Raw genomic sequence first — 12,233 nt, forward strand, 5'->3', positions numbered from 1 at the left:
GAACTTTAAAGTTGGGGGCTCACAAAAATAATGTAGAGGAAATGTAATGTGTACAACAGAGCCTTTGGTTACTCAAAGATTAACAATCAGGCACCAGCAGGTGCATTTTTATGTCCCGACTAATATGCCCAGTGAGTGATGGAATATTGCGAGAATTACCATAAAAACTGAAGGCGAACAAACACACAGAGAGATCTGTAGTGTATTGGGATGCTGTGTGTACATATTACTCCTCACTGAATGCGACACGAGCAAGCGTCAGCGACAAAATCAGTTTGCGTTGTTTTCTAATGGAATGTCCGAACTGTCCGAGCGCACAGCTGAACTTTTATCGCTTGCGTTGAAAGCGCTGCAAGCGCTGCAATGGACGAGTAACGGCTGATTTGTGTAGTTGAAATTTTGAGTTATCAACAGATACCTCTTCATTTCACAACAAAAACCTAAATAAGAGGCAGCTGGCTGGAGGGAGATCACCTGAAAGTTCTCTACTTGCTATTGGCTATATTCTAGCCTATGTCATTTCCAGGAAACATCACAATATAAAATATGCGTCTTCTGTTTAAAAAGTAGGCAACAAACATTGGAAGATGGCAAGTATCACCCATCTTTTAAATGGTTACGTCTCTAGCTCCAGTCTGATCTCGAGCGCACAGCTGAGAGGTACGTGGTTTGTTTGCATGACGTAACAGAAGTTCATATTCAACAGATTCAGTGTGGACAGAGAGTTCCGATGTTAATACAAAAAGTAGTATTGTTGGTTTGTATTTTGTCAATAAGAAGACCCAACAAGGTCCATATTATACATATACGCTATTATAAAAGATATAGATAATATTTAAATCCCTACATGTATTTTTGGCTACGGCCACTAGTAGGTTCAGTGAGCCCCCTGAACCAAACCAAACTGTGCCTATGATGAGACTTTGATTTCCTTTGGCTTACTTCACAGAGCTGCATTAATCTAAAGGGATAGTTCGGGTGTTTTGAAGTGGGGTCGTATGAGGTACTTATCCATAGTCAGTGTATTACCCACAGTATATTTTTTTTTAGGTGGGCCTGTCTTTTAGGCGACTAAAATGCGTTTTGCTGCCGGCCCCGTCAACAGCAGTACATTGCTTTGCTCCCGTGCGGTAACTCCTGTGTTCTTTTCCAAACTGTGGGCGCACCGACCTTCATCTACTGTAGATAATACACTGACGATCAATAAATACCTCATACAATCCCACTTCAAAACATCTGAACTATCTCTATAAAGCCAGAGGAGTTGCATTTTTTTTTTTTAAAGTAGATACTCTTCATACTTTCATTTAAGTTCAAATATGCAGAATGTCAGAAGGTTGTGGACATGCTAATTGCTTTAGGGTCATTCACTTGGCAAGCTCCCCTTGTTCACCACGCAGTAGCTCGGCAGAGTGGCTGGTAGCCGTCTGAACACAGAACATGGTGTCTTTTGAAAAGTCATCTGATTTGCATTATATCTCAGGGGGATTTTCAACTCAGAAAACAAATGTAGCACACTGTATCATAATAAAGAGCACTGTTTGAAAGATAACACACACACACACACACAAACCCCCCCATGCCACACCTACAGTCGCCTACATCCACAACAAAACATTTGCAGAAAATACACTGGTAGTTATTGTTGTCTGCACTTTTTGACCTCCTCAAACTAGCTTCTTTTCTTGTTAGACTTTACAACTCCACTCGCAGCAGGGTAGTGACTGACAGGAATTGGTCTTTCTTCTTTGCTGTTATGGCGGCTCAGTTGGTATTTTTCTTTGTCTTCAGAAATCAGACAAAGAACCACAATCAGACTTCGATCTAGTTGTAAATCATTCGGTGCACTGATGCACACCGATCTGTTAAAGACCATCAATCCAGGGTGCAAAATGACTTCATACATTTATGTAGCTCAACAATATTATTCATACTTTATTTTAAAAATATTTTTTACTTATAGATAAGAATACTAGAATCTTTATTTGTTGTTGTTGTTGTTATCAAAAAAGTAAGTGTAAGATACAAAAAGCCATACAGAACACAAAGCTGCTTTATGTTTCAATTCCCAAACCACCTCAGCTGGTTCCTTTTGATGAGAAAGAGTAGCAGTTCTACTCCGATCTCCCACCGGATGTCAGAGCTCTTTATTCTATCTCTTAGAGGGAGCCCAGCCATCCTGCAGAGGAAACTCATGTCAGCTGCTTTTATCTGTGATCTTGTTCTTTTGATCTCTACCCAAAGCTTGTGGCCATTAGGTGAGGGTTGGAAACGTAGATCGACCACATCATCTGCAAAGAGCAGAGAAGTGATTCTGAGGTCCCCAAACAAAATCGGTGACAAAAGGACAATCAGGTCTCACTCCCAACTCGTCAAATACCATGAAGACAATGGAGGAGAAGCGCTGCTGGGTCTCTGTGGTAATCACATACAGGTGCTCTTTGGATCCTTCAGGTGTATTGTGCTTATTCAATCGTGTGAAGGGCTCATTGCATGGGTGGAATATGGTCTCAAAAAAGTACAAAATGCAAGTCTCCCTCAAAAATAATCCAAGACACACTGTAGTGTATGAACAAAATTAAAATGCCTTTATTTTACATGGCAATAATTGACTATATAGTCTGATCCAGATCAGACCCTGATGAAGACCCATGTCGAACGCAATGTGTTGTTAATTTCAAACCATTATTGCTGTTTAAAATAAAGGAATTTAACTTTTTTTAAATGTGTGCCTTGGATTATTTTTTAAGGACAATTTTGTACTTTTTTGAGACCATTGTGAAGGGCTCATGCAACGAGCCCTTCACAATGGTCTCAAAAAAGTACAAAATTGTCATCAAATTGACAAAATTGTCATCAAATACCACCGATTGGGCAGCGCCCCTTGGCATCAGATATCGACGCACGTGGGCACCCTTTAGCAACAGCAACAACTAACTCCAATGTAAACCAGCCAGCGGCGGGCAGGAGTGGCAGTGGATGGGTCAAACAAACACAATACTTTCAACCAAGAGACCGCTGTTCGTGTCCCGTGTGAAACTAAAAGGAACGTTGACTTATTTTGTCACGTCAGTCGTTAGACATTAGACTCATTAGTATCGTCGGTCACGCCGTGGGTCACGTGAGTTGTGGGTCACGTGAGTCGCTATTCAGTGAAGAAACGTCAACCACGACCGTTTCCTAACTCTAACTAAGTCATTGTGTTGCCTACTTCCTGTGAAGTTTATTTTGAAAGGACACCATACATGTAAAGCTTTGTTTATACTTGCATGTGACACCGTGGCGCGAGGCGTATGTAGAACAGTTGTTCAATGCAGTATGCTCGAAATGACAGGTGGCGCAGAAACAAAATAGTCTGTGGATAAGCAAGTGGTCAACAAATGTTTCGGAAGAACGTTACCGGAAATCGCGTCAAAAAGCCTCTTCTCTCCCCAGTGTCTTGCCTATTAATTTCCAAGGATTTAATGCCATTTGACTGTTCCTGTAGTCTCTCAATGAACAGTCATAGAGAGGGAACCTGCTCGGCCAGTCTTCCCTCGAAGGCATCCATTTTGAAATGAACACCACAAAAATTCAGAGGTGCAAGACCAAGCGTTGCGACAACTTGCTGAGCCTTCTGACGCGACGCGAAAGCCATAATGACGTAATTTTCTGGTGCGTACCTCGCGCCGGCCTCACTACAGCGATCATAAACCCACCTTAACAAGCGTATATTGACACGCCGTCCCTGACACGCCAAAAAGTAACGCAAGAATCGTACTCCATGCGTCAGTCTCTGATGCTGAGGGGCACTGACGAGTTGGGAGTGAGAATGTGTTGCAAAGGGCCACCCTGGCGGAACACCCACTGATAACATGTTTGACTTTCTTGCCGAGGATACGCACACAGCTCCCATTTTGGTTCTATAAGGACCAAATGGCTCGTAGCAGCGGCCCCATTCTCCCACATCAACCCCCACTAGACCTCCCCCCTCTGAGGGACACGGTCATAAGCCCTCCCAAAGTCCACTAAACACAAGTAGACTGGATGTGGATGGGCAAGCCTTTGCAATATTGGTTAGAATGAAATTAATGCAGACAACATTTCAAAGATGAAATAGTAGCACAAACACGTTCCACACGTTCACTCTGTTTACGAATAGATTACACGCATGTCAAGGTCTAAATGTTTGTGGAAACCTTGAATGTAAATATGACATTTTCAGGAAGGCAGAGAAACAACATTGCAGTTGTAACTCGACATTCATTACTGGGTCTATTTAATGGGGTTTGAAAGACATTTTATATGCTGTTTAGTTTTCATCGTCTAATACCCCCCCACCCCCTCGTTGGATCATCTTTCAACTGCGACATGAAAAAAATTTGAAATTGGAGTCAGAAGGTCTCCACATGCAACAGTAATAAGCAACTTATCTCCATGCGGCTGTCATCGAGCCACCTTTATCCCTCAGTGTACCAATTAAACGTGAACAAGGTGTGTATGCCTGCACGTTCAAGATTCTGCCAGCGATTGACCTGTTTGTATTATCGGCCTCGGCAGACTGCAGATCGCTGCCTAGAGAGACAGAGTGTGAGTGTGTGTGTGTGTGTGTGTGTGTGTGTGCGCGCCAGGGTTCAGACTGTTGACTACACACACACACATACACAGAAATGCAGGTAGGAGCTTCAACACAGTGACGAGTAAGGGTTAAAACTCTTCAAGGTGTTGGACCCTATGAACCATTTCTCTTGCTGCTTAGCAACATCCGCACATACACACTGCTTACTTCAAACCACTAAATAATGAAATAACTCTGCTCGCTGATAAATTTTGCACACAAATCCTAGATCAGGATATTTTGTTTATTCTTCATCCCTTCCAACTCTCATCCTCGTCCGGTGTAACCCTTTGTTGCAAACGTAACCCTTTCCTCATTATATTTGACACAGTGCGTTATTACGTGTTCTGCATTTTCAGCTACTTGTGAATTCACTTATCCCATTGGCTACAAAACGGCTAAAACGTTTCATTTAAGTTAACATTCTAGAAGTGTTCTAATAATATGATATCCAAACATGCAATTAAATTACACTTATTATATGTATACTGAAACAGTACACACACGTATTTGAGATTGTATTTTAAGTTAACTAAAGTACAACTAAAAAACATACATTTAAGTTGACTACAATACACATGTAGCAAAATTAATTTACATTAATTTACCTATATATATATATATATATATATATATATATATACACTCACCGGCCACTTTATTAGGCACACCTGTTCAATTGCTTGTTAACACAAATAGCTAATCAGCCAATCACATGGCAGTAACTCAATGCATTACATCATCTACACGTGGTGAAGACGACTTGCTGAAGTTCAAACCGAGCATCAGAATGGGGAAGAAAGGGGATTTACGTGACTTTGAACGTGGCATGGTTGTTTGTGCCAGACGGGCTGGTCTGAGTGTTTAAAAAACTGCTGATCTACTGGGATTGTCACGCACAACCATCTCTAGGGTTCACAGAGAATGGTCCGAAAAAGAGAACATATCCAGTGAGCGGCAGTTGTGTGGACGAAAATGCCTTGTTGATGTCAGAGGTCAGAGGAGAATGGGCAGAGTGGTTCGAGATGATAGAAAGGCAACAGTAACTCAAATAACCACTCGTTACAACCAAGGTATGCAGAATACCATCTCTGAACACAACACGTCCAACCTTGAAGAAGATGGGCTACAGCAGCAGAAGACCACCCGGTACTAGCACCGGCCACTTACACCTTGTACCTAATAAAGTGGCCGGTGAGTGTATATTACCACTATAAAGATTTGCAATTTAGTTTGCTTTTTCAAAGTACACTGAAATACAGCTTAAAATAAACTTACAAAAAAGTGCACTTTTTGTAAGCATACTTAAATACACATTTAATGAAGTGAAATTATAGTACACTTTAATAAAACATACAAATATTGTAATACAAATTACTTTAAAATAGTGTGCTTTTCATAAGTACCCTACAATGCTATAAGTATTTGTAATTTAGTATGCTTTTTAAAATTACTCTTTTTAAAATTACAATTTACAATACACTTATATACCACTATAAGTATTGCAGCATTACTATATTTATTTTTAGTGGATTGAATTTTGAATTAAACTTTTTAAAAGTACATGTTAAATATACTTAAAATGAAACACAAAAAGAGTACTTGTAATAGCTTTCATATACTTAAATAATATTTACAGAATACTGCTTTTTGACATGGTATATTTACATTTATATGCATTTTAATCTAAAGCCTAATGATTACAGTGTCCAAGTATCATTGACATATTAAGAATAAACATATTTTTATTCAGTTCTCTCCCGGAGCCTTACGGTTAGGCTGAGGCTATTTTGGCCATTTTAAAGCACATTGAGAACTCATTCATGCTATTGATTATGCGTCACCGTGTGGCTTAAACTAAACGCTCACATCTCACCAAAGTATTTATTCAGAATGGTGATCAAACAGTTGTCACAGCACTTCAGTTAAACCACGCTTTAGACAAATTTAATCAACGACACAGAAGCCTTTTGGAATCAAATATTCCCCCGGGCAAAAGCATGAATGAAAAATGCACAAGCTTGCACAAACACACACAGACATTTTCCGTAACTATACACATGCAATTTCCCTGTCGCGGTCATTGTGAATAAATGCTGTTATCATCTGTCAGCAAGAGGCAAGTTGCCTGCAGCTAAAGCAGACATAGAGACAAAATAGAATATCTTCCCACAAAGAGTCTGGGGCAGGCCAAAAACACAAAACACCCATGGTCACACACACAATGTTTAAATCTGTTTTATTAACAGCAACACACTCACATTCATGCCCACATCTCTGCTGCCCTGCATACAGACCAGTGTCTTTATAGAAAGGTGTCTCATAACAACATGTTCGGCGGAAAGGGTAAACAGATATAATTAATGTTACGGAAAATAACGTCAATAATATATATATAGATAGATATAGAAATAGATGGATAGAGTGGTCTGTCAATCGATTAAAATATTGAATTGCATGTCCATAATGTCCATAGTTAATCACTATTGTTCGCAAATTAATCACACATTTCTTTATCTGTTCAAAATGTACCTCAAAGGAAGATTTGTCAAGTATTTAATTCTCTCATCAACATGGGAGTGGGAAAATATGCTGCTTTATGCAAATGTATGTTTATATTTATTATTGTAAATCAATTAACAACACAAAACAATGACAGATATTGTCCAGAAACCCTCACAGGTACTGCATTTAGCATTAAAAAATGCTCAAATCATAACATGGCAAACTCAAGCCCAACAGGCAACAACAGCTGTCAGTGTGCTTATCATAAAGTGGCCATGTCTGTAAGGGGGAGACTTTTTGGTACCCATAGAACCCATTTTCATTCACATATCTTGAGGTCAGAGGTCAAGGGACCCCTTTGAAAATGGCCATGCCAGTTTTTCCTCGTCGAAATTTAGTGTATAGGGTGTTATTAAGCCTCCTTCACTATTGTGCAACAACATGAAACCAAGTAATTAGAACAGTAAATGGTGGATGTCATTACTTTGCCAGTGTCATGCTAACTAAACTAATAAGTTAACATCACACACCTGGTATGACCACACTCCTTACGTAACAATTGATTTAAAACAAACGTATACTACAAATACCTTTTTTGATCCACAAGCAGATCATTTATCACATACTGTAAGAAGCACTTAAAAAGATGGACAGGTCTGTTATTTTACTATTTTTTTTTTTTTTTTTAGGTTTTTATATCATTATTTCATCATGGTCAAAGTACCATCAAAATGCTTTTTTCCCAAGCCTCTCTGAAAACTTTCCCACGCGACCTGACGTAGGTTTCTGCATGATGACGCTGCTACATATACACTATATATACACGAGTGTTTCTGCAAGTCCTAGCAATGAAATTGTGGATTTATGTTAAAATTGCAGTGCAATGCTTGATAGATATATACACGGTGTTATTACCCACCTTGACATACAAAAGAATTACTAAAAAATGTGATTTAATAAAATTTATGAAGCATTTTATGGGTCTAAACACTACTTTTCTTCATGTCCCACAACTGTGGTCTCAATTTTGAGAGATGTAAAATGAGCTTATTCGATTATAATATGACAGTATTTCAAATTGAATTGTTTTAAATGCATATTACTTTACACCGTGTTAAAATATTTTTTGGTTTGCAAATCATTTATGATTTTTTCATCTAAATGCGCCTGTGCCACACTTCTGAGTTCGCGACACTGACAAAGTACCATTATAAAAGTTTCATTCAAAGCCCAAAAAATCCAGTTTCCATGGAAACAGAAGTTGGCAGGTGAGCACATGGATGACAGGTTGGGCCACCCACATAGGTGACCCTCAAGATAAAGAAAAACAATGTTAAGGTCACCTTTTCTCCTGGAGTATTCATTGTGTGTTCTTACCATACAGCTTAGTGATTGTGTATTTTTAACTACATTTAAAAACAAATATTACTTAATATAATAATTTATTACTTAATATTACCGTTGAATTCATGTATATTGGATGCTAAGAGTCAGAGTTAGCTGCCATTTATCTGCAATATTAGCAAAAATGTCATTTCTGCAACAGCTTTAGGTGTTGCAGTAAAGACATTAGACATTAGAATTGCAATATCTGTCATAAAAGACAACATATTTTATATTTTTTTGTGTATGAAGACTGACCTCTATGGTTAATGTCCAATTGTTTCAGGGTGTAAAGAAAATCATGAAAGAAAATGTGTTTATATTAATATTTACAATGATGCAAAAAGCTTGATGAAAATTAACATTAATTTCTTAAAAATATTATAAAAATGTATGTTGACATTGTATAAAAATAAATGTGTTAACAAAATGTATAAAATGAACCTTATTGTATTGTTGCGGTAAGGATATTTAGTTTAAGAACAAGTGATGAAAACCATAAAAAATAAACATGTTTCAGATTAAAATTTTAACCACTCTATGATAATTCAAAGGGGTCCCTTGACTTCTGACCTCAAGATATATCAATGAAAATGGGTTCTATGGGTACCAACGAGTCTCTCCCTTTACAGACATGCCCACTTTATGATAATCACATGCAGTTTAGGGCAAAAACATGCAGTTATTTGCATGCTTTGGGTATCACTGTAGAGCTCAATCGTATTCATGTGTGATGATGTTAGTCCATGTAATAACCATTTAATTGTAGTGAGACCATTTTTTGTAATTTGACCTCACTGTATAAAATGACCTGTGGTGACCTCTAGGATAATCCTAACCTCATGAAACTTTACAACCACAAACTAGAGATCTAGGGTATTCAGAGGATGGATGGCTTTTCTAGGTAGATTGACAATAAGGGGATTTCTGAGCAGTTTCCTGAACAGAAGTGCTCGCCATCCAATTGCCAAAAAATACAATTCTTGCAGAAATCTCCAAATGTCAACAGTTATAAAATACCAAATCACAGCATGGCTTTTCCAATGGCGTTCCTCAAGGTCTTCCTCAAGGTCTTGGTGGGTCTCAAAGGTTTAAATCTATCATCGTCAAAATGGCTCTATGCAAATGAAGGTAAGGAGTGCAGTGTTACTGTACTGCACCTTTCTCCTCTGAATGAACGATCAGTCCTATCTGCAGGGGAGCCCCTTTCATTCTGAATGACAGATGCACCATGTACAGTAATGTACATTTATCGGACAATTCATGGTTTTGTCATTACTGTTAAGTCTCGGCAGCGTGTATTTAGAATGATCTAAGGCCTCCCTCAGCGGGATAATATCCTACTCCAATCATGTTTGTGTCACTGAATGGGTCGCTTGGCACCTTGTCATCAAATGCAGTGTGACAGTTAATGTAATAGGCACGCAACACTAGACTATATCATCTGCCAATTAATTAATCCAATAGAGCCTGGCTAGGCCTATTAAATCCCATTCTAATTAATCAGATGCCACCAGGATACTCTGTCACTTACCCCAAATTTGAAGGATAATTACCCAAATGGAAGCGAGTAATATAACTGCTGAGATTTCTTTTCAATAATATCTGCTTTTAAATAAGGAAATGAGGCATATTCCTGCATATTTTCAGTATGGACATGACAGATTTACGAGGGTGTTAAGCCTCTGAGACCCACAATAGACCCGTTTTTGTCTTTTTTAGGGGGGTACAGGGGGTCTTTAGGGGGAGATAGCAGCTCAACAGTAGATGTTACATAGAAGTGGTGTACATCATCTGAAAGTTGGGAACCTGAAGATTAATTTGAGATGGTCAGCACTGTGTGTCAAGTTGTTCTAGTCATTAATCAGAAATAAACATGAATGAATGAATGAATGAATTGTAAACGTGTGTAAGGGCTTAGAAAATCAAAGTATATGATGGCCATTCCCTTGCTCTATTACTTTTCATAATAGGTTGCTGCAATTTTTAGGTTGATAACATTTGTTACACAGATTTGGTGCTAAATTTTTTACCAAGCGAGAATTGATAAAAATGATCAATAATCCCTCCAAAATACCACATTAGACACCAAGACCTTGAGGAACACCATATAGGAAAAGCCATGCTGTGATTTGGTTTAAAAAACTTTCTGCAAGAATTGCAGTTTTCGACGATTGGATGGCGAGCACTTCTCTTCTAGAAACTGCTCAGAAACCCCCCTATTGTCAGTATACCAAGGAAAGCCATCCATCCTCTGAATGTCCTAGGTCTCTAGTTCGTGGCTGTACAGTTTCATGGGGTAAAGTCATTCTAGAGGTCACCACAGGTCATTTTATACAGTGAGTGAGTGACAGTACAGTCAAGTTTGGAAAAAAATGGTCTCACTAGGATGAAATGGCTACTACGGGGACTAACATCATCACAAGTGAATACAATTGTACCCATTGGATCCGCAAGAGTGTCAGCTTTACAGTGATACCCAATTTATGCAATTCCAACACTGTTTAGGGACCCCAGTATGCACAAATATTCAAACACATCATTTTTAGAATCGGCGAAAAAAACACATTTATACTGCATGCAAAAAGCGACATTGTTTTTTTTTCCCCAAACTGCATGTGATTATCATAAAGTGGGCATGTCTGTAAAGGGGAGACTCGTGGGTACCCATAGAACCCATTATCATAACATATCTTGAGGTCAGAGGTCAAGGGACCCCTTTTGAAGCGTTATTTATCTTCCTTCCTGTCAAGCTAGGATGACACGGTTGATACCAATTGATTCCTATGGTTTTCTAATTTCATATCTCCACTCTAGCTCTAAAACTGAAACCTGCTACAGCCTTTGAACGACAGTGAAGTCGATCTCAGAGGGTGGTAACTGGCAGCTGGGGAACGTTTCTGCACAGGAACTCTGGTAACTATCAGGATGAGCGTCACAAGTAGTGGAGTGGATTAGGATTAGGACATTAGGATACATTTGGAGGCACTACAAGGAAACCCAATTTGGTTTCATATCAGTAACGCTTATTGTGTTAGATTTTGCCATTAAGGCCTAAGGCTTTTACTTCTTAAAAGTAGCCTTAGGGGCCAAATGGAAGGGAGGAACCCCATAGAGTTAAAAGAAGACCAGGAACTGAGCTGAATACTAAGACTCTTGTCGTCTCTACCTCTTACGCACAGTATGAGAGAGAGAGAGAGAGATGGATCTCTCTCTTAAGCACATCTGTGAAGGTGGCAGTGAGGGGACAAGAAAGGAACAGAGAGAGATTGGGCCAACATGAGAGGCAGAGAAAAAGGAGAGAGGAAAATGGCAGAGAGAGACTCTTTCAAACAATGCATGGCAGATTAAAGCTGTAGTGGGTAGAACTGGAGCAAATATGATTTACATTTTTTTTTTTTTTTCACTATATCCAGACAGTAGTGCAACAACCAATCAGAGCCGAGCTGGAGCCTGCCATTTCTGAGCAGCTGTCAATCACTCGCGAACTCTGATCAAACGGTCAGACTAGGCAGTGCTGATCAAATGTGAATCAATATTCTGTTACTGTAATGCCTATTTCCCACATCAAATGTTTTCATAAACATCTTGTAGTGTACTGTTTAGCTGTAAAATGAGAAAGTTTGCTCCGGCTGGTGGGCGGTGCTTCATATTTCCTCAACAGATCTCAACTTGGCTGCCAGGTCACAAACATTCTCATGTTACAGCTAAACAGTACACTACAAGATGTTTCTGAAAACATTTTAGG

Source organism: Sebastes fasciatus, chromosome 9 (genome assembly GCF_043250625.1).
Source record: "Sebastes fasciatus isolate fSebFas1 chromosome 9, fSebFas1.pri, whole genome shotgun sequence".
Lineage (NCBI taxonomy): Eukaryota > Metazoa > Chordata > Actinopteri > Perciformes > Sebastidae > Sebastes > Sebastes fasciatus.